General features: G+C 43.7%; 1 protein-coding gene and 1 non-coding gene across 2 annotated transcripts in view; one reads left to right on the forward strand and one right to left on the reverse strand.

Annotated features, from left to right (window-relative positions):
* The first annotated feature begins 1,579 nt into the window (after nt 1-1,579).
* The window catches only part of CORO1C (coronin 1C), a 62,695-nt gene continuing 41,178 nt past the window's right edge, over nt 1,580-23,096 (forward strand). The window contains exon 1 of the mRNA XM_008142506.3: nt 1,580-1,681. The gene's annotated coding sequence lies outside the window, so the exon portion shown is untranslated. The remainder of the gene's footprint in view (nt 1,682-23,096) is intronic.
* Nucleotides 19,225-19,331, reverse strand: LOC114231952 (U6 spliceosomal RNA). Its single transcript, XR_003617987.2, has one exon. It is a non-coding gene; the product is annotated as a U6 spliceosomal RNA (small nuclear RNA).

The raw sequence follows: 23,096 nt of genomic DNA on the forward strand, positions 1-23,096 counted from the left end.
AGTTTCCCCAAATCTTGGCTCTTCAGAGCGTGGTATTTTTGAGAAAGGGACTCTGCGGTTATTAATAGGGCGACTTTACTACATATCAGGACATTCAGGCGTATAGAGGTGAAGGGAATTGCCTTGGGACCCCCAAGAGCAGCAGAGCTGACACTCAGTCCCAGTGCTCTTGACTTTCAGGCCGGGTCCTCTAGTTATTAAGCAAATGGGTGAGGACTTGGGCCAGGAAAAGGAAGGGAGGGACCCTGTCTCCTTTATTTCCTCACCTGCGAAAAGGGGTCGAGACCGGAGCTCTTTGTTGGGCTTGGGGCTTATGTGGGTGTGGCCCCAGCCCAGGGTCAGCCACTGTGTTCTAGGAATATGACAATAGAAAGTGGGGAGGGGGCCCAGCCAGTGTGGTTCAATGGTTTGAGCACAGACCCATGAACCAGGAGGGCGCCAGTTTGATTTCCTGTCAGGGCACAAGCCTGGGGTGCAGGCTCGATCCCCAGAGGGGAACACACAGGAGGCAGCCAATGGTTGATGCTCTCATCAATGTTTCTATCTCTCTATCCCCCTCCATTCCTCTCTCAAAACATAGTAAAAGAATACTGAGACCTAGCCAGTTTGGCTCAGTGGATAGAGCGTCCGCCTGCGGACTGAAGGGTCCCAGGTTCGATTCTGGCCAAGGGCACATGCCTGGGTTGCAGGCTTGATCCCCTGTTGGGGGCATGCAGGAGGCAGCCAATCAATGATTCTCTCTCATCGTTGATGTTCCTATCTCTCTATCCCTCTCCCTTCCTCTCTGAAATCAATAATAAAAAAAAAGAATAATGAAATTATAATGCAACCTACATTTCTTAAAAAAAAAAAAAATAAGTGGGGAGAAGGCCAGAGTATGGGAGTCCCCAGAGGTGGTGGTGGGAGGGTATGTCGGGGAGCAAAGGAGGAGCTTCGGTAGCCAGAGGCGGGGAGCCGAGAATTTGGGGCGGAGCTTGGAATTTTAAGCGGTTAGATGGGCAGTGGGCGGGGCTTGCGAAGCTGCGAATGGGGTGGTTACTCTGTGGGCGGGGCTTCTAGGACTTGTGGCGGGGTTTTGTGTACCGATAGGTCAGTTCTGAAGCAATGGGCGGGAGCTGGGTTTAGGGAGCCAGAAGGCCGGCTGAAGGCTTGGATGGGTAGTGGGCGGGGTCAGAGGAGCTGATGTTCCGGTTTTAAGGGGCTCCGGGGGAATGTTTGAGGAGCCCGGGATGTGGCCCTGCAGAGCCAAGCAGGTCAGTGGGCGGAGCTCTAGGAACGCCGCTCCGGGTTTTGAGGAGCAGTGGGCGTGGCTCCGAGGCGCCCGTGGGTGTGGCTCTCCGGCCACGGAGATAAATAGTGGGCGGTACTCCGCGGCCCACCTGCACGCTTCTGCTTGACCAGAGGGGGCGTTAGGGAGCGTGAGCTGTGGATGGTAAGGCTGGGAAGCGCAATTCCCTGCCGGAAGTGGGCGTGTCCCTCCGCAGCCGGGCGGCTCTGGTTGGGCGCGTCGCGCCGCGGGGGCGGGGCCTGCGTGCGGCAGCGGGGGCGGGGGCGGCTGCCCATACCCCTCCCCCGCGCGGCGCTCAGTGCCAGGCGGGAGGCGACAGCGGTTGGAAGCTTCGCGGGGCTTCGCAGCGGGGACTTCGGCGGCGGCGGCGGCGCCTCAGGCACCTCGGCCCTGGTGAGCAGCGCGCGCCCGGCGGGGCCGCTTGGAAGCGAGCCGGGCGGGCGGACGCGTTCTCGCAGCGCTTGCCGGGGTCGGCTGACAGGAGCTGGCGGGGCGTGGGGAAGGGCCGGGTGTATGGGGAGTGGGCTGGGGTGGCGCGCGGGGTGCGGGTCCTTGGGCCGGGAGCTCACCTGGCCAGTGTGCAGGGGGTGGTGGTTCGGGGCTGCTGCCGGAGCCACCGGGCCTGGAAGGAGGGAGTTGGGGACAGAAACCGCTTGGTCTGAGGAGAGCGAACCCGGGTCCGTGTGGGGAGGAGACTGTCCGGGGAAGGCTTTTGGGGGGTCCGGAACCCTCGTGGCCGGGTGAGGAGCCGCGGGGCCGAGTGGTGACTGGGCTGACGGAGGTAGGTGTTTCGGGGTCAGGGACCCGTCTGGTTGGGTGGGGTCTTGGGTGAGGAGGGGCTGTTTGAGGCCGGGGCGCAGTGGCTGGGGGCGCCAGAGCTGGAGGCGGAGTGTGAGCGGCCCTGGGGAGCGAGTGGGTGGCGGCTCGAGGCAGGGTCGGGGTTCAAGTGTGGCGGGAGCGAGCGGGGCCCGGCATGGGCGGGGCGGGGGTGACTCTCTGGCCTGGGGGTGGGGGGGGTTGCCTGGCTTCGGGTGCGGGGCTAGCTCTGGGCCCTGAGGATCTGGGTTAGGGGTCGGGAAAGGGCGGAACACGGCCAGAGCTGGAGTAACGTGGGGGCAGTGTGTGTGTGTGTGGGGGGCGGTTTGGGAAGAGGGTGAGCCCAGAGGTGGGAGCCGAGGGCTGGGGGCTGGCGGGGTGAGGGTGCGAGAGGAAGAACGAGGCAGGAATGCTGCAGGGTCGGGGAGCCCGGGGCGTCGGTGTGAACTGGGTAATTCCGAGGGGTGCTCCCCTCCTAGCGGAGCCGCTGGCGAGGGACGCAGTGAAAGGGAGGGAGCGGGGTGCAGGTGGGGCGCCGCCGCGCTGGAATGACTGAGGCTGAGGTCAGATGTGGAGGGTGGAAACGCAGGAACCCGGCTCTCCCGCCGGTCCGCGCGCACACACACACACACACACACACACACACACACACACACACACACACACTCACCAGCTCTCCGTCTCCTAAAGGGTTTGAATGTGTTGGGGGGAAGTGGCAGGCTGCGGGAGAGCCGAGAAGAAAGGGGCTTCCTCTTGGGGAGAGAGGCGCCGGCCCCGCCGGCCTTTTTTGGGAGTGTTCAAAGGGTTTTTGATGGCTGGAAAAGGAAACAGTAGGCTTGACTGCACGGGTGGTTTAGAATCACATCCTATATTTGGCCTTCGTGTAGGCTGCCCTTGTTCTGTGGTGTCTGAAGCCCTTGCTCGACATGGTGCAAAACGTGGGATTTGGTGTGAGAAGCAAATTGCCAGTTGCTCATCTCCCACCCCGGAGAGCAAGATAAAAAAAAAAAAAAAAAGGCCTTTCTATAAGGCATTTAAAAAGAATGGAATGCCGTGCGTGTTTTTAAACTGGTGGTGGACGTAGTATAGTTATCACAGAATATTAGGCTCTCTTACCGGAGCCTTGCTGCCTGGGATTACACCCTAAAACTGTGCTTGTAGGGCTCTTCGTCACTCTGTGTGTTAATGCATTTCATTGTCCTTATCTGGCAGCGCTCTGTCCTGATACCAGGGCCTGCTGGTATAGTCAGAAACATAATTAAGCCTAAGCAGTTGCTTTGTACCATCTGTTCAGTTGTAAAGGCAAATATATATGTGTTTATATTACTTCACTTACTGCATTCCCTGTAAAACGGAAGAAATGGGAAAATATATATTTTGGACTTGATTCTATATATTTTAGAAAAGTAATTTAAGGAACCGAAATGTTTTGTCTTAGAGGTGCATTTCAGAGTTGCAGTGTTTGGATATAGTAACCTTTGGGTCTGAGAGGTTGCATAAATAAATGGGGGTGGGGGAGCCAGATAAAACTGGAAATTTTATGTAGGTCTTGAAGGGCAGGCAGTGTTTTGTGGGAGGCAATAGTCAGGTGTACTGAGGATTGAACAAAGATTGGTATAAAGGTCGGGTATGCACCTTCTTGACAAATCTGGAATGCATCTTATCTATTTGTTTTTGATTATTGTGGAAGGTACATTAAAGCATGATGAATTTTAATAGACACACACTAATGAGATATTATTGCACACAGTTCTGAAATTTCATGATCATTTGTTACTTTGCCTGCAGATTGTGCTAATTAGCACTTATGTCTGTTTATTTATAATTTAGGGTTAGATTTAGGGTTGAGAAATAGCACTTTTATTTATTTACTTATTTATTTATAAATAATCCTCATCTGAGGATATGTTTTTATTGATATTTGAAAGAGAGGAAGGGAGAGGGAGAGAGAGAAACATCAATCCATTAATGATCGGCTACCTCCTGCACAAAACTGGACCAGGGGATCAAACCTGCAACCTGAGCATATGCTCTGCCTGGGAATCGAACCCATGACCTTTCCTTGTATGGAACGACGCTCCAACCAACTGAGCCACACCAGCCAGGGCTAGAAATAGCACTTTTTAAACACTGTTGGATTTATTTTTTTTTAACTTAAGTTTTATAGTTAATGTATCTGTCACTTATGGGATCCACTTCAACTAGGAGGAGGAGCATCATTTGCATGCCCATAAAATGGAATGTTCAAAGGGATGAATGATCAGTTTTTAGTTATATAACTGGGAAGGGAGATTAAATTCTTTTTTCTGCAAATTACTTTTTAATATTTTGATTTGCCACAAACTGGTGCTGTAGAAACAGATACTATTAGCTGGGCTATTTTATCTTTGACTTCTATTTCAGAGGTGAAACAGTAATAAATTTGGGTGCCACTTTCATGTTTAGGGTTCAGATTCATGTGTGGTTTCCATTTGATGAGTTCCCTGTGTTATCCTGGGTTATGAACTCTTTTCTGACACTTGTATGTCTCTTAAAATTTAAGATGCTTTTTCTGTATTAAAACATGGAAATTGTCATGAATATTTCAGTATGACCTAGTACCTAGAATGTTAAGTAATAGAATCTCTCTGGGTTTTCATTGCCCTAGTTCAGATCCTTTAAAGTGAGTGAACAAGATTATGTACTCCTTTTTGAGACTCTGTTTTGTGTTTTAATAGTGCATAATGGAATCTTGTTTGTTTTGTAACTGCTTTATTGAGATATAACTCACATAAATACAATTCACCCATTAAAAGCGTGCAGTTCGGAAGTGATTAGTGCACTTGCAGTGTTGTGCAGTCATCACTCCAATTGTAGAATATTTTCATCAGCCCAAAAAGAAACCCTGTGCCCAATAGCAGTCCCCCTGGCCCCATTCTCCTCTCTCCCTTGCCCTGGGCAACCACTAATTTACTTTTTGTCTTTGGATTTGCTTATTTTGGACATTTCATGTAAGTGCAATCATACAATACAGAGTCTTTGTGTTTGTCTTTTATTAAGTACTAGAAACCCGTTGCACGAAGTTTCGTGCAATAGACTTTCCTTCACCTGGCTGCCGGCACCAGTTTTCCTCTGGCCACCGGCCGATCGGAGCGCCTCCCGAAGGCTGAGGGCGAGACTTGGGAGGCGCTCCCATCGTGGGGTGGCCAGAGGAAAACTGGTGCTGGCGGAAAACTGGTGTCGGCAGCCACGCAATCGGCCACCGGAGTGAGTTCCGCCACCGGAGTCTTCCGGTGGCCCCATGGGTCCTCGCGAGTCCCCGCCCCCGCTCCTACCGCCAGCCAATTGGCCACCCTGAGTCCCGCCCCCCCGTGCCTCTAGCCGGCCCAATCGTGGGCGTAGCGGAGTGATGCAATTTGCATATTACCTTTTTATTATGTAGGATAATGTTTTCAAGGTTTATCTGTGTTGTAGCATGTATTAGTACTTTATTTTTTTATGATTGAATAATATTACATTGTATCGCTATACCATATTTTGTTTACTCATCAACTGATAGACAGTGGGTATTTTCCCTTTTGGGCTATTATGAGTAATGTTGCTATGAACATTTTCTTGCGAATTGCTAGGTCATGTTGGTAACTTCAACTGTCAGAGGAACTAACTGCCAGACTGTTTTCCAAAGCAGCTATACCATTTATAATCCACCAACATTGTGTAAAGACTTCAGTTTTTCTACATCCTTGTCAACCCTTGTTATTCTCTGACTTTTTGACTTTGGCCATCCTCCGGGGTGTGAGTGGTATCTCATTGTGATTTTGATTTGCATTTTCCTGATAGCTAATGATGTGTCCAGCATCTTATGTGATTAGTGGACAGTTGTGTATATTTTTTGGTGATAGGTCTATTCATATGCTTTGCCCATTTTAAAACTGGGTTCTCTTTTTATTGATAAGTTATGAGTTATATTCTAGAAAGAAGTGCCTTATCAGATATAAAATTTGCAAAAATTTTCTCCATTCTGTGAATTGTCTTTTCACTTTCTTTTTTATTGAGGTACTAGTGCCCCGGTGCACAGACTCATGCACATTGAAAGGAAATTAATTAGAGGGTGGCCGGTGGGGCGGGACTGGGCAAGACAGGCTGGACACGCCCTGGAGCCAACCTCCTGCGGTCCCTCCCCGGCCGCAGCGCTGTGGCTCGAAGGGCATCTGCAGAGTGAGTGGGGTCCCTCCGGCAGGTGGGGTCCCTCGGCCTGACCTGCGGCCTGACCTGTGGGGATCAGGCCGAAACCGGCTCTCCGACATCACCCTCTCCCGGATTACGAGAGCTCAGTACTCAGATGACGCACCCTGGAATCGGGCTCCCTCCTCTTTGGTTCCTGGGTCCGTCACCCGAGAACCACCACTGCCAAGTCACCGCAGCTTGGCAGCTCCTGCGTTGAGCGTCTGCTCCATGGTGGTCAGTGCACTTCAGACCTACCGGCCAGTCGCTTAGCCTTTTATATATATAGATAATTGACACAACATTTTTTATTTTTTTAAATTGATTTTTAGAGAGAGAAGAAGGGAGAGGGAAAGAGAAACATTATGAGATGGATGTTTTAGTTGCCTCCTGCATGGATTGAACCCGCAACCCAGGCATGTGCCCTGACCGGGAATCAAACCGGCAGCCTCTTGGTGTACAGGATGACACCCAACCTGAGCCACACAGGCCAGAGTGACATAACATTTCTTGTCACTTTCTTTGAAGCACAAAGGTTTTTAATTTTGGTGAAGTGTAAGTCTAATTTATGCATAATGGAGTCAAAATGGATACTAATGCAGTTAGAAATTATTTAGACTTTAAATCATATTCTTATCAGTATTTTGTTTATATAAATTAAAAGCCAAAGTGAAAGGGTTAGGGAAGGATTTGAATTAGTCCTAGATCAAAAAGGGTGTGCCAGGGAACAGGGTCATTCTGCTGCTTAAATCCTCTAGTCGGCTCCCACCCCATTGTCTGTGGTTAAAGTTCAAACTTCTTAACGTGGTTATGGGTCGAGGTGTCTCTGATTTCAGCCTGCCTGATCACTCACTATTCCCCTCAGGTTTTTATCTCCACTCAGTGAGCGAATGACTATTGAATAAAATTAACTGGAAAGATCCTGAGGTCAGTGGGTTTCTCGGATTCTTATTGTGGCTTTGTTGCCTGTGTTAGAATAACGTGTAAGGCAGAGGTAATTCCCCTCTGCCTTTCTGGCATCCAAGTCCAGCTCTTACAAAAAAACTTGCTTAGATTGTAAAACTGAGTGTTTGAAACATTTTCCTGAGGGCAAAACATTGTCGTCCAGGTTCTTTCCCTCTAATGGGCAGAAATGACTGGCCCATAGCCTGTTCTCAGTAGGGCAGATGGCCAGGGGACACATTTAGTTTGGTACAGTCAGCCACACCAAACGCTGCAGGCCTGCCCTGATGGTATCACGTCAGAGCTGGAACTGCCCTGCAGTCTGATAAAGGGTGTAACCTGGGTTGTAAGGACGCATACTTTCTTCCTTTTCATTCTTTTGTTCATGCTCTCTTGCTTCTCTCAGAGCATCTGACTCAAGTAGTAGTCTTTAGTTATATTTTCTGTTATGTTCACTTTTACTACGTTAATTAAAAATACTTAATTTCTTCCTGAGAATGAGGAGAAACTAGTTGGCCATTTGGGGTACATTTTCTGCTTCAGGTTCATTAAATTGTTGGATTGTGGCAAGGTGGTAAAGAAGAGGAAAAAAAATACCCTATATAGTTTTTTGCTCTAAGGGAGTTTTGTATTTAGAGAAACCGAGGCAATGAAGGGTGCAGACCTTCAGAGCCAGACTGAGCTGGGTTTCACTCTTGGCTCCACTTCTATTTTTTTAAAGTATTTTAAATTGATTTTTATAGAGGGAGGAAGAGAGAGAGAGAGAGAGAGAAACATTGCTGTGAAAGGGGAACATCATTGGCTGCCTCTTGCAGGTCTCATACCTGGGATCAAGCTCACAACCTGGTCATTTGCCCTGACCTGGAATCGAGCTGGCAAACTTTCAGTGCAAGGGAAGATACCCAACCAACTGAGCCACACAGGCCAGTGCTTGGCTCCATTTCTTAGTTAACTGTGACTTTGCCAATTACCTCACCTCTCTGAGTCTCCGTTTCCTCTTCTGTAGTATGGAGATGTTAATGGCTTCCTTACTGGGTATTGTAAATGTTAAATGAGAAAAAGTATATAAAGTGCCTAAGAATGAGCAGCACTGACTAAATTTGTGTTCCCTCGCTCTTCACTCTTAAATGTCTGATATAATGAATGGAACTGTGGAGAATCTAATGAGTAGGTTTAATGCATTTTATTTCTGATAAGCTATTTGCTCATGGCTTCCCACTTGCAGCTCAGCATTTTAGATTTTGAATCAAAGTTGAAACACTGAAGAGAAAAAAAAGTGTCTAATTTTAGGATAGGAAGGTGGTAAAAATGAGGTGTTTTGCTGTCTATCTGAATTGGAAATGTCTGTACAGACAAGCTTCTCTTATTCAGGCCTTATGCTTCCGTTCAATATGTCTGTGTTTTAAGGAAAAAGGTTTATTAGTTCCTGGCAAAAGATGCATCTTAGAATTTGAAAGGAGGTTGCACTACAGTGTGTGAGATATTCATCTGGTTATAATGTGAATGGCAGCATTGTGATAAAGTGTAACATTCTGTGTGGGGAAAAGAGCCACTGTAGTTTCTTGGGATGTTAAATTAAGCCTGTCATTTGAATCTTACATTAATAACAAAAGCAGGTTCTCCTGTTTGCTACAGTAAAGAGAAATTAAATCAAATTGATGCACAGGTCAGAGAGAGAGAGAAAGTGGAATATAAATGGGAGTAGGAGGCTTTTATTTTGTAAGACTGAAGGCAGTAATTCCACAGTACAACATATTTATTTTTTCCCCTGTTGTCCTTGCAGTTATCTAAATTTTTAAAAAATATGAATAACGGGTCCTATTTTAGTACCAGTATCTCAGATACCTTTAAAAAATGTATCATTTGAAGGGGACTTGGGAGGTTACTTCTCAGGTCTAGAGGTTCTCATTCTTGAAGGTCTGTGAGGACCGTCTATAGACATTTATAAATGCAGCTGCCGGGGCTCGCTCCCTGGTGACTCTGAATCACAGCTAGAGTGGGAAGTACCTCTCTGGTCTTACGGATGAGGGGGCTGTGGGCACAGGAGCTTGAGAGACTTGCTTAAGATCAGGAACTTAACTGTCCCTTCCCTCCTCGCCCAGCCACCCTTCACCTTTTCCCATAAGTAGTGTGAATTTGTTTTTATAGTTGGTAGTGTGAGTTTATAGTATAGTGTGGATTAAAAGAAAACTTTTTTTTACAGTGTGAACCTGATGTTGGTTTTCCTTTTTTAGTCCTTGAACCAATGCAACGGTTCCCTCTTAACCTTTCACCATGGTCTTTTGCCAGACCTACAAAGTGATCCTACTTACAGTTTATCTTTTCAGTTCATCATCACAATTGGTAGCTAGTACCAATGTTTGTCTTCCCCCCTCACATTTTCAGATTGTACATGTGTTAAATCACTAAGCTTGGTCCAAATTTTCAGAAGGTTTTTTTAGTTGCATGTTTTGGAAAACGTGAAAATACATGGAATCTGTTGGATAAATCTTTGGTAGACTGGATTTCCTAGTTTTAGTATAAAGTTCCGTGACAGTATTTTATTGATCCTTTCTTATTTCTTCAGTCTTATAATCTGACTATTTGTAAGCAGTGGTTGTAAGGACTCATCTCAAATGTTTCAAAGACCAATTAATATCGCAAAGAAGCCACTGCATTGTGTCTTGCCAGAATAATTGGCACCATTAGGCCATTTGTATATGCAAACACTACGTTTGACAGGAACAACACATGTCCAGTACTACACTGCACAGCTTGTAACAGGCATAATGAAAACCCCTTAGGATGAGCAGAAGTTGACCATTGCTTCACAGTGTGGTCATTCTGTCTCTGTGAGACCAAGATAGACTGGGAATCTAGGCACGTGGCAGCTTGGGGTAAGAGCCTTTTTGACCCATTGTGGAATCAGATGTGTGCCCACGTGTTCTGACAACTGCTGAGGCCTTTATCCTGGCTGAACAAAGCCGTGGGTTTTCAGTTTCGTGAAAGGCCATAACACACTTGGGAAAGGAAGTGTTGGGAGAGTGAAACCTTTGGGGGTGTATTTTCTACTGACATTGTAGGGGTTCTTGACAAAATTCACAAGCACCCCCTCAAGACAAATGTTTAATCACCATTATTTACTTACTTCACATGAAAGATACTTAAATTCCTTTTCATAATGGTCAAGCATTCTTTTCTAGTTAAAGATTCTAATTCCTTTCATTCTTAGGAACTTAAAGAATTGAGGCTGATTTATTAATATAAAAACTCAAATGCTGCCTGAGTGGTGGCTGAGAAACACATATAAACTTGAGCTATCATCTCCATTAAGCAGAAGGATTTATTAGGAGACTAGTCACTTTACAAGCTAGATGGTGAATTAATTTTGTGGTTAGTAGTGTCTTTAGCTTACCATTGTCATCCTAGTTTTCTTTTGGCAAGCAAGAGAGAGTCTGGAGCCAACGAGTGCTGGCCACAGGGGTGATATTTTAATAAGATGTGTGTTGTCTGTTTTAGAAATACAGTAATCCTTCCTTAGGCTCTTTCTCTTATGTGGGCCACTATTGCTTTACAGTGCTACTATAGGAGAAGAGAAATCAGAAGTTTTGTGGCTTTTATGTTGTTTTTTTATCCTAAGACTTCCAGTTTGATCTTATGCAATATAGAAATATCTTGCATGCACTGGGCTGAGTTACATTGTCAGGTGGAACAAATGATGCATCTTACCTGCAAAGGATGGTTGTGGACTATGTGCTTTTCTAAAGGTGAGTGGTTGGAGAGCCCTGATGCAGTTTCTGTTTTGGAGGCAGTCTTGGACATTCAGCCCTCAACCCAGGACTGGGTCATGTTCCAAAGACTAACTCAGTTACTTGGAACTCAGATGGCATCTTTTGGTATAGATTCAGTATTACAAGTGCTGAGTAAGTTCTCAGCCTAGACTGAGGAAATCTGTTTAATTCACAGCACAGCATTTGAAACTGTTAATGGTGATAATGGGATTCTGGATCCTGGGAACTAGGAGTCCTGTGAAACAGCAGTAGGAACCATGCTCCACACCCTAGGTGCCTGTCTCAGGCTGGGTGGCATCCAGCAGCCTCATACTACAGCAGCCTTCCAAGTTCTTCATCCTTCTCTCTTAATTTGAAGCTTCTACTCCCCTGGTTAATTTGATCTCCTTTAAATAGCAGTATATGGGGCCAGGACAGTCTCATCAGGGTCCAGATGTCTGGTTTGGGGTTGGGTTGACAAGAAGGGATGGCGCAAGAGGAGGCTAAGGCTCAGCACTGCCACCTGGGTGACCCTGATTCTGGGCTGGGAGACGGGATGCCGGGCTGACTTAGTCTTCTGCTCCCTGCCCCTCTCTGCCCACATAGTCCGATAGTGGCGGCCAGTCCCACCTGAGATGATACCACTGAGAACCAGGGAGGTCCAGTACTTTTCCAAGGTCATGCAGCAGAGAGTAGAGAGCAGACTGTTGGGTTGCACGGAGACCAGGGAGGAGGCTACTGCAATAGTCCCAATGTTCCAGAGATTTGTCTAGTGGGCACCCAGGCACACAAGATTGGAGTTCAGGAAAGGGTTCAGATTGGAGACACCCTCAACACCAATGATGTGTGGACCAGGGTGGAGCTGTGGGTTAGATTTGGCAGTGGGCATCTTCAGTCCTGGTGGCAATGCCATTAGGGCCGTGTGACCTTTGAAGATGTGGTTATCTACTCCTGGGAGGAGTGGGGGCTCCTTATTGAAGCCCAGAGATGTCTGTGCTGCAGTGCGATGCTGGAGAACTTTTCTGAGGTGCCTCTCTGGGACTTGCATCTTCCAGGACCCATGCAATTCCCCAACTGGAGCAGTGAGGAGAGTCGTCTTTGCCTGCCTGTGGGGTCATGACTGTAGTCATGCCAAGAGGTTGTTGGTGTGGAGCAGAGGTTGAGCAGAGCAAAAACGTAGAAGGAGTGCTCAGAGCAAACCTTCACCAACACCAGAAGCTGCACTGTGGGGAGAAACCCTTAGGAAGAGAAGTGGGGTGAGAGGGGTGGTGGGCGGTGTGAGAAGGACTTCCTGACTGGCTCTGGTCTTAACCATCAGGTGACTCGTAGTACAGGGGAGACAGGCAGGACCACTGAAAGTCACCCTGAAAAAAGTCATGACAAGTGCAGCGACTATGGGAAGCCTTTGGTCAGAAATACTTGTTTATCACCAGAGACTACACACTGGAGAAAAGCCTTATGAATGGAGTGAATGTGGGTCATTATTTAGCCATAAGTACAACGTTTTTATACACCAAACTAGAGGCCCGATGCATGAAATTTGTGCAAGGGGCTCGCCCCCCCCCCCCCCCCCCCACAATGGCATTGCCACCAGGACTGAAGATGCCCACTGCCAAATCTAACCCACAGCTCCATCCTGGTCCACACCTCTGCCTCAGTGGCTTCGTCCGGAAGGATGTGCAGTCTAATTAGCATATTATGCTTTTATTATTATAGATAGTTCACACTGGTGAAAGGCCTTATGGGTATAGTGAATATGGAATATCCTTTAGCCCCAATGCCGACCACCGACCTTATTCAACACTGGAGAGTTCACGCTGGAGAAAAGCCTTTTATGTGCAGTGAAGGTGGGAAAGCCTTCAGGCATAATTCCACGCTTGTTCAGCACCATAGAATCCACACTGGAGTAAGGCCTTATGAGTGCAGCGAATGTGAGAAATTCTTTAGCTTTAACATAAGCCTCATGAAATATCAGAGCATTCACACTGGAGAAAGACTTACAAGTGCACCGAATGTGGGAAATTCCGTAGCCACAGTCAAGCTTATTAATCATTGGAGAGTTCACACTGGAGAAAGGCCTTACGAGTGTAGAGAATGTGGGGGATTTTTTAGCCCAAGTGTGAGCCTCGTGCAACACCGCAAGGTTCTCACTGGAGAAAAGCCTTTTAAATGTAATGAATGTGGAAGATTCTTTAGCAAGAATTCCAGCCTTGTTAAACATCAGAGGGTTCACACTGAAGTGAGACCTTAATGAGTGCAGGGAATGTGGGACATTTTTTCACCACAGCAAATCTTGGAGTTCTAGTTATTTAAATAATAAATTCTGTTGAAAAACAGTGATATTGCATTTTGGTGCTTTATTTGCAAACTAACTTAACTGAATTCTTGAACAAATTGAAAATATTGGTAGCATGGGGTTCGTAGGACTTTGTTTTATAGTCCAGTTAGAGACTTTGACTTTAGAAAGAATCAGTGAAGTCACATGTTAGTGGAAGCATGCTTTCATCTTGAAGGTTTTTGTCAAAGTAGATAGGGGAAGAGCCATAATTTGTATCAAGATGAGGATTTAAAGTTAAGATAGTCATCGAAAAGCGGAGTTTCCTTTTATTCTCTTTCTCCTCTTTAGTTTCTCACTTTTTAATTTTTTTTCAATCCTCTCTCCAGGATATTTTATCCATTGCTTTTTAGAGAGAGTGAAGGGCGGGAGGGAGGGAGACAAATAATTGACGTGAGAGAGACACATTGATTGTTGCCTCTTACACTAGCCCTGATGAGGACGGGGAATTGAACCTGAGACCCTTCGGTGGGCAGGCCAAAGCTCTAACCAATGGGCACACCGGCCAGAATAGTTTCTCATCTTTTAATGCCTTGACTGACTGGAAAGTGTTCTTGTCCCACTGGTGGTTTGTCCTGAGGGGCTCTAGGGCCAGCCCCAGAGGAATGAGAGGTCAGGTCTCAGGGCATTTCAGTGGCTCCTGGAGCTCCAAGTGTTCAGTGTATTTGGAATTAATTTGATCTGGGAAATTGATAAGAACTGAGTAAGTTAGAATATGGTTAATTGTACACCATTTCAATTGCTGAATGGTCTCATTGTTTAGGAATTTATTTGTGCAATATTAAAATTTCAAAAATGACAGGCTTTGGTTTAAATCATGTTAGTGATTAATGTGATAAATGATCACAAGAAAGGAATTGTTTTGTAATTGTGTGTGTGTGTGTTTGTGTACTTTATTTCTGGTAATTTTTTAAAATTTTATTTTTATTGATTAGAGAAAAAGGAAGGGGGGGGAGAGAGAGAGAGAGAGGGAGAGAGAGAGACAGACAGACACATCAACACTGCCTCCTGCACTCCCCCCCACCAGGATGGAGCCTGTGACTCAGGCATGTGCCCTGACTGGGAATAGAACCGGCAACCTTTCAGTGCACAGGACAACATTCTACCAACTGAACCATACTAGCCAGGGCTTTCTGGTAATTTTTAGAGATTACAAAAAGTATTTATTTGGTTATAACTGCATTTTCCCCAGTGAGTTACATTCTTACAGTTTCTTGTACTCTGTTGTAGATACTGATGTTATGTGTTTTTTTTCCCCCTTTAGAATAGAGGTTCGCTGATAAGGAAATAGTTTGTGATTTTATCAAAAAGGATCAGACAGACAAAATGATTTGTCCTAAGTTGCAGTAACATTTTAAGAGGTATACTTTCCTGTTTCTATTGGATGTCTGAAAATTCTGGAAACATAGGGAGATTTTTTACTTTAAACAGTGCTTGTTTCATTTTCAGATAGCATGCTCAATATTTTTACCTTCAAGCTCCAGGCATCTTGCTTGGCAAACTTCCTTAATTTTAAAGCCACGGATTCAGTTATTAATCTGAAAAGGTATAATAAGTGATATAAATTATTTTCCCTGTTTTTACTCTTTTCAGACACCTACTTGTAAAGAGAAGGCTCTTTTGTGCTAATACAAAGTAGTGGTTCTTTTTCCTGGTTATTGATTCATCATCCCAGCATTTGTCCCAGCCGCACATTAATGTTTGGGTGAATATTTGATTCTGTTGTGTCTCCTCCAGTAGACTATAAGCTCTATGAGAGCAAGGGACAGTCTGCTTGCTCACCATTGCATCTTCAATATATAGCATAATGCCAGGTGCATGGTCAAAGCTCAATAAATAATTGAATGTTCAATAAATGAATGATTGGGATTAAAGACCTATTCAGCATTCACTGATGAGTGTACATGTTATATGTATAACCCTGTGGGTGCTAGTAACTATTTCTCAGTGAATCAGTGTGTTTTATTAGAGGAATGTGGACTGGATCCCAGTGAAAGAAGCATTTCCTATAGATTTGTAGGCTTTAGAAGTCATTTATATTTTAGTTCTCCCATTTTATAGATGAATCCAACAATCCTGGGATCAGAATGATTCAGTGGGTAGGTGACTGTCAGGATAAACTGTCTGACATCCAAGCCAGAGTTTTTTTCCTACCGTATCATACCATTCCCTTGAATCATTGTCAAGATTGTTTATTTAATCAGTTTGTCCACAGTATAGGCAAAAAGAGAAGACTGAAATTCTTCACTTGAAGGTGATTACTTTGTTTTTATACTCTGCTAGTTTTGCTTTTATGACTAGCCTTGTGAACGTCTTCATAAAAATGTCTTAAAACAACAGCTACAAAAAGATCTGGGAGTCCAATAATTTCGTTCCCTGGTATAAGACTATTGCCAGAGAATTATTAAAATTTTATTCTGAGAGAAACTCCATCTGATTAAGTAGTGGAAACAGACTTAGCAAGTTTGAGCAGTTATATACAGTGTGCTTTTTACCAATTGTTGATAAGAAAAGTAGGTCATCAGTTATAGAGAGTATTTTGAAACACATCATTAATTTTTTAAGAAGATTGCTGTGTCAGTCATGTCTGTAAAAGTCTGCAGTTGGTATGAGAACTCTTGGGATTAATTTGGCTCTTTGAAGAGAGAGGCGGAGTTCAGCTTCTGAGTCTGCTAGTCTCCTGTGGTGCACTTTAGGGAGATGACTGCAGCCTCAGACGAATTTACACCGTTCCACAGTGTTCTCTGGGCAGAGAGTGCCTGCCTCTGTCTCTGTGAGGGAGGTTCTTCAGTCCCTTTCAAAGCTCCAGGGATGGGTGGAGGTGGTTTTGTTTATAAAGATGCTGGTAATAAGCAGAAAATTGGGAGAGAGGAAGGATTGTAAACACATCATCCTTGTACGTTATCTTGGGGAAAATTTATTCTTACTTGATAGTGTAATAAAAATATTATTTCTGTCATTGAAGAGCAAGAGATGACTCCTAAAGCCTTATAATTTCATGTTTTAGTAACTGCAAAATTTCTGTAATGTCATTCTTATTTATTATATTTTACATGAGTTACAGGTCCCATTAGTGCATCTTTTAGTGATAAAGGGTCTCTCTTTAATTAATACAAGTGTAAAAGAGGAAGATTTCTATATATTTTTTGTATTTAGGATCTTTATGTTGCTATTTTGCTGTGCATATTCTTATTTCATTTTTTTTAAATTTCAGCTTTATTGAGGTATTTAAAGTACATATCGTGGTGATTTGATTTATGTATATAGCTCATTTCATTTCTTGTCAGACTTCATTTTTTAGCAGTCATTTTCATAGCTGCACATTCTACTCTAAATTATTAGTCAGTGTTTATGTTGACGGTAGGTGTTCTCCAACTTTTTTTCAAAGTTCCTAAAATGAGTATAAAATTATTAAATGTAAAAGTTGGGGTTTTCTTAGAAAACTTTAAAAAGTATAAATGTTTTTATTATACCTTGCCATTTAGAAATTAGCGTGTGTGTGTGTGTGTGTGTGTGTGTGTGTGTGTGTGTGTGTGTGTATTTCTAGAGTTTCATGCATGTCTTTTCATGCAGTTGTTTAGGACAGTTGAGCACATAGGCCTCTGGCTTAAGACTACGGGTTTTCAATCAGAAGTAAAGATTTGGCATACCTGTTGTTCTCAGTATATTTGAATGCTTACAGCCAGCTTCTCTGTTCTGATTTTTCCGTGTTTTTTGCGTGAGCAAAATGCAATTTCGTATTTAAAAATTGCACTCACAGGCCTGGTGGAACTAGGAGTTGTTGAGGCAGCAGCCCCATGAAAGAACTCTGAGTGGCCCTCTTGGCTGATGTGGGAAAGCCAAATTGTATGTATGAAGAGGAGTTTATCTTTGAAAAACTATGAAAGTTCAGAGGGTGGAAAGTTGAACTGGCCTGTACTTTGCGGTTTGAGGTCATGTGTCTCTCTCAGAAGTCCTTTAACTTTGGGCAAGTCACAGTGTCTCTGGGCTGGAAATGAAGGGCCTGGAATTGATGAGTTTTAGAACCCTTTCCACTCCAGGCTCCTGTGAGGACTGAGCCTATAGATCTTACTTGCATTTTCTCATCTTTTGTTCCTAGAAACATTTTTTTTAAATGGTATTGTGTTATTAAATTGAAACAAAGTACATTTATAATTGATATGCATCATTTGGCTTCTTGCCTATTACCTGAATGAATAGGGGGGTGATACTATTTGGAAGATTATAATGAGTATGAATTTTCCCCCTTATTTTTTTTTAACCTCCCATTTATTCTTACCATCCTTGGTGTCATGATAAATTGAACCAACATCAAGGCAGTTCAATACTTGCAGTCAGTTGTCTTAAGTGTTTAGCAGTTTTTCTAGAAAAAACTTTTTCCCCTCTATACCTCAGTGTTATTAATGGAGTGCAAATCCTTTTCAGCCACAGCTGTTATGTATGAGGTCTGTCGTGTGTCTGATTTTTCTGCTGTGTTTTGTGTTTTATATCATGTGGTCGTTTTTCTTCATTGTAAAACAACTTCTATCAAAGTAGGTAAATTAGGCCTTTTTTCCCCCTTGGGATGTCTCATATGAATCTGTTAATTAAGGAAATTAATACAACGAAAATGATTTGCTAAGGTGAACTCTTCAAATGTCACTGGTAGGTTTTGTTTAAGAAAATTCTAAAAAGCTCAGCCAACTCATATCCAGAAATGATGAATGTTGAATTTTTATATTTAATTATAGTCCCTCCCATATTTGCTTTGGGTGTCTGCTCTTTTGTGAATGTGTATTCTACGTAGGCTTACATATTACATTTCCAACTTGTTAAAAGGAATTTTTCATGTTGGGATTGCCATTTAAATAGCTGAGCTTAGCATATTTGTTGCCTCATTTGTTATTTTACTTGCCATTTTCTATTAAATAACACATCTGATCTCTTCCACATTAAAAAGTGCCTGCCATAAAAGCAGCAACTTAGAGGGAACATATTCTTTCCCCACTGGGATGTTCTGGAGTCCTCCTGCAGTCCTGCTAGGGAACATTCTCAGCCTGATGATGCTCTGGAATGATCTCAGCAAATGTTCTGAGCAGGATTTTGCTCCTAGTAGGGGTTTTCCTTTATGTGTTCCTAGCAGGATGTGTTTCCTTTCATATGAACCATAGAAGTACATCTGCTGGGATATTTAAACGGATAACTTCTCAATAAACAAGGAAATATCAAAATTGTGGTCATTTTTTTTTTATTAGATTGATGTAAGTCAGAATGGAGAAAAAGTAGTAACATTTACTTAGTTTTTCAAGTGTATTTTATTTAGTGCCATTACAATATAAACACCCTGTCTTGTATACATTTTTTTCCTCCTCCTACCCTATACATTTCTTATGTATGGCTTATGAATTATATTTTCTGTGTATAACTTGACTTGCCAGTCTATAAGAAACATTCCTTTACATTCTCCTAGAGGTTGAGGATCAGCAATTGAGTGTATTTTATTCTGAGAATGATTTTTTAGTGAACTTACCTCTGATACTTATAAAGTAAGTCCTTAAACTGTAGAGATAGACATTATTATTTATTCTTCTGAAATAACTGACCCTAGCCCTAATAGCTGAGTCTAATCCCGAATAGCCCAGTATAGCCCTAAGAGCCTAGTCTAGTCCAAAAGAGCCAAGCCTAAGTTGAGCCCAGTCCCGAAGAAGGAGCCTAGCTCCGAAGGTCGACCTTATTTTTACAGCTTGTTCTTGGTTACGATGTTTTACCCGTTTTTTGTTTCATAGATGAGCTGTTAGTATCATGAATGTCAGAATGTAAATTAGTACAGCTAATATGGAAAATAGTATGAAACTTCCTCAAAAAAAGTAAAAATAGAACTGCCATATGATCAGCAATTCTATTTTATTTTTTAAAATACGGAACACTTTTCGAATTTGAGTGCCATCCTTGTGCAGGGGCCATGTTAATCTTCTATATATTGTTCCAATTTTAGAATATGTGCTGCCAAAGTGAGCACCAGCAATTTTACTTTTGGGTATTTGTACCAAAGTAACAAAATCATGAGCTTGAAAAGATATCTGCATCCACATGTTCATTGCAACATTATTTACAATAGCCAAGATATGAAAACAACCTAAGTGCCTATTGACAAATGGATAAAGAATGTGAGGTATATAAAATAAAACAATGGAATATTATCATATATATATATACTAGAGGCCCGGTGCACGAAATTCGTGCACGGAGGGGGGTTGTCCCTCAGCCCAGCCTGTACCCTCTCCAATCTGGGACCCCTCAAGGGATGTCCGACTGCCCGTTTAGGCCCGATCAGGGATCGGGCCTAAACGGGCAGTCGGACATCCCTCTCACAATCCAGGACTGCTGGCTCTCAACTGCTTGCCTGCCTGCCTTCCTGATTGCCCCTAACCGCTCTGCCTGCCTCTCACAATCCAGAACTGCTGGCTCCCAACAGCTTGCCTGCCTGCCTTCCTGATTGCCCCTAACCGCTTCTGCCTGCCAGCCTGATCACCCCCTAACCACTCTGCTGCCAGCCTGTTTGCCCCCAACTTCCCTCCTCTGCCAGCCTGGTCACCCCTAACTGCCCTCTCCTGAAGGGTTGATCACCTCCAACTGCCCTTCCTTGCAGGCTTGGTCCCTCTCAACTGCCCTCTCTTGCAGGCCGGGTGCCTCCCAACTGCCCTTTTCTGCTGGCCATCCTGTGGTGGCCATCTTGTGTCCACATGGGGGCAGGATCTTTGACCACATGGGGGCAGCTATATTGTGTGTTGCAGTGATGATCAATCTGCATAGTAGTCTTTTATTAGATAGGATAGAGGCCTGGTACAGGGGTGGGGGCCAGCTGGTTTGCCCTGAAGGGTGTCCCGGATCAGGGTGGGGTACCCTTGGGGTGTGGGGCGGCCTGAGTGAGGGGCCTGTGGTGGTTTGCAGGCCGGCCACGCCCCCTGGCAACCCAAGCGGAGGCCCTGGTATGTGGAATTTATTTTCCTTCTACAATTGAAACTTTGTAGCCTGGAGCAGAGCCAAGCCTGGGGCTCCCTCTGAGGCCCGAAGCCATTTGTGTTGGGATTATAATTGAAACTTTGTTGCCTTAAGCGGGTGGGCCTGGCCAGGGTGTTTGGAAAGCTTTGCTTCCCCTGTTGCCGGTGGCAACCCTGGCCTGCTCTCTCAAGCTCCATTCTGCCACCATTTGTTTGAATTTGTTTACCTTCTATAATTGAAACTTTGTAGCTTGAGTGGAGGCTTAGGCCTGCAACGGCTGGCAGAAAGCTTGGCTTCCTCTGTTACCTAGGAAACCTTGCTCTCTGTGGCTGTAGCCATCTTGGTTTGGGTTAATTTGCATGCTCGCTCTGATTGGATGGTGGGCGTGGCTTGTGGGTGTTTCGGAGGTATGGTCAATTTGCATATTTGTCTATTATTAGATTAGATAAATAAATAAATAAAAGCCTAAGCGACCGGCCGACCAGTAGCATGCACACAGACCACCAGGGGGTAGATGCTCAACGCAGGAGTCGCCCCCTGGTGGTCAGTGCACAGGCAGGGGGGCTCGATCTTGCTCATCCAGACCCTGCTGTGCCTGCCACACTCCCACACTAGCTCCTCCCTGGCCCCGGCCCCCTGCCACTTCAGGCACTACTACATCCCCCGAGGGGTCCCGGATTGCGAGAGGGCGCAGGCCAGGCTGAGGGACCCCACTGGTGCACAAATCCGTGCACTGGGCCTCTAGTTCAGTATAAAAAAGAAGGAAATCCTACCATTTGTGACCACCTGGATGGATTTTGAGGGCATTATGCTAAGGGAAATATATCAGACAGAGAAAGACAAATACTGTATGATATCACTTAAATGTTGAATCTAAAACTTACAAAAAATATTGAACTTGTAGAAAAGAACAGATTGGTGGGAGTCCGAGGCAGAGATTGGGGGGTGGTGGTCAAATGGATGATGGTGGTCAAAATGTCAGACTTCCGATTGTAAGATTAACAAGTCCTGAGGAAATAATGTACGACATGGGGATTATGAAAAAGATACATTTAAAAAAAGAAATTTATTATGATAGTGCTGTACAATCAAGACCTAACCCTTAATCCTCAGTATCACCTGGAAAATTGGGCTGGGAAAACTACTATTCATATTTCTAAAATAGAGTTTTCAACTAAATTCCAGTGAGTAAATTCCATAGTTGAGCCTGTGCTCTCAACCTATCCTCACATTGGCTTTCAAAGACATACCAGTTTTTATCATAATGAAAACGATTCTAGAATAATCCCAGTTTTACTGGAAATGTGGGTAGGCTGATAAATTGCATGTTATAAGGTCTTACATAAGGTTTGTGGAAATTCAGAACTACATTGCATTTTCTCCTATCTAAAGTCAATATATTTTGACATTTGGTAAATATTTGATTTGCTTAATGAATGACTTATGTCTACATCGTCTCCTTTAATACTGTGATGATCCTCCAAACGCAAACAAAAGGTCCTACAAAGTTTTAGGAATTTGTACTTGACAGACATTATAAGTAGGCAACTTCTTCAAGGTTGAACTCTGATAAGATATTTAAAATTGTGCCAAGTACTAGTATTTCCTTGGGCTTTTTATTTCAGGATTTTTTAAATTTACTTTTTAAAATATAATTGAGAATTAATTTATAAAATACTTTGGTTTTGAGGGATACTTTAGTTTGTGATTTGGGACAAGATATTTAATAAAAGAACTAAGTTTGATAGTATGACATTGTAATTTGGAAGTTTGTAGCTAAACAGTAATGTGATAAAACACTAATAACAATTGATAATGCAGGCAGCTGTCTTGTGAAGAAGGGAGTTTTTCTGTGTGAGATCCCTATTTTCCTTTGTTAGAGGAGAAATTTAAGTGTAGTGAATTCCATGCTGTGGTGAGGGAACAAAATATTTTGTAAAGGGTCCTTGATATGCCAAGCACTTGGTGATAGGAGTGTAGTTCTCATATATGATGCTGGTTCTCATATATGAAAATTACACTTTTGGCCCATAAACAGTAGAGAATTGATTTGGGTTTTTTTCTCCCTTGGGTAGAAAAATCTATTAGTGGGCTCTTAAATAATAATTGCTAACATTTATCAGAGTCTGTGCTAGGAACTTTGTTTAAAAAACCCCCACATCTTTTTTGAAATATACTTCACATACCACACTGGCCAGGCTATATGTCTGTTCTTGTTCTAATACCTCACTGTTTTGATTTCCATTGCTTTGTAGTGAGTTTTATAACCAGGAAGTATGAATCTTCCTAATTTGTTCTTCTCGTTCAAGGTTGTTTTGGCAACTGTTGGGTTCCTTGCAATTCCATATGAATCTTAGAATCAGTTCATGGAGAAGTCAGCTAGGGTTCTGATAGGGATTACATTGATTATTGTCATTTTAATGTTAAGTCTTCTGGTCCATGAACACAAGCTGTCTTTACATTTAATTGTGTCTTCTTTAATTTCTTTCATCAGTGTTTTGTAATTTTTAGTACAGGCATACCTCAAAGATATTGCAGGTTCAGTTCTAGAATACTACAATAAAGCAAATGTTGTAATAAAGCGAGTTGTAGTTTTTTTGCTGGTGCAGGGTCTTCATTTTAATTTGTAAAAACACAACATCTGTGAAGCATTTTAAAGCCAACCATCATAAAAGGGGGTATGCCTGTATACAAGTCTTTCACCTTCCTGGTTAGGTTTATTCCTGAGTATTTTATTCCTTTTGATATTACTGTGAATGTTTTCTTTTAAAAAATTAATTTT

This window comes from Eptesicus fuscus, chromosome 23 (genome assembly GCF_027574615.1).
Source record: "Eptesicus fuscus isolate TK198812 chromosome 23, DD_ASM_mEF_20220401, whole genome shotgun sequence".
Lineage (NCBI taxonomy): Eukaryota > Metazoa > Chordata > Mammalia > Chiroptera > Vespertilionidae > Eptesicus > Eptesicus fuscus.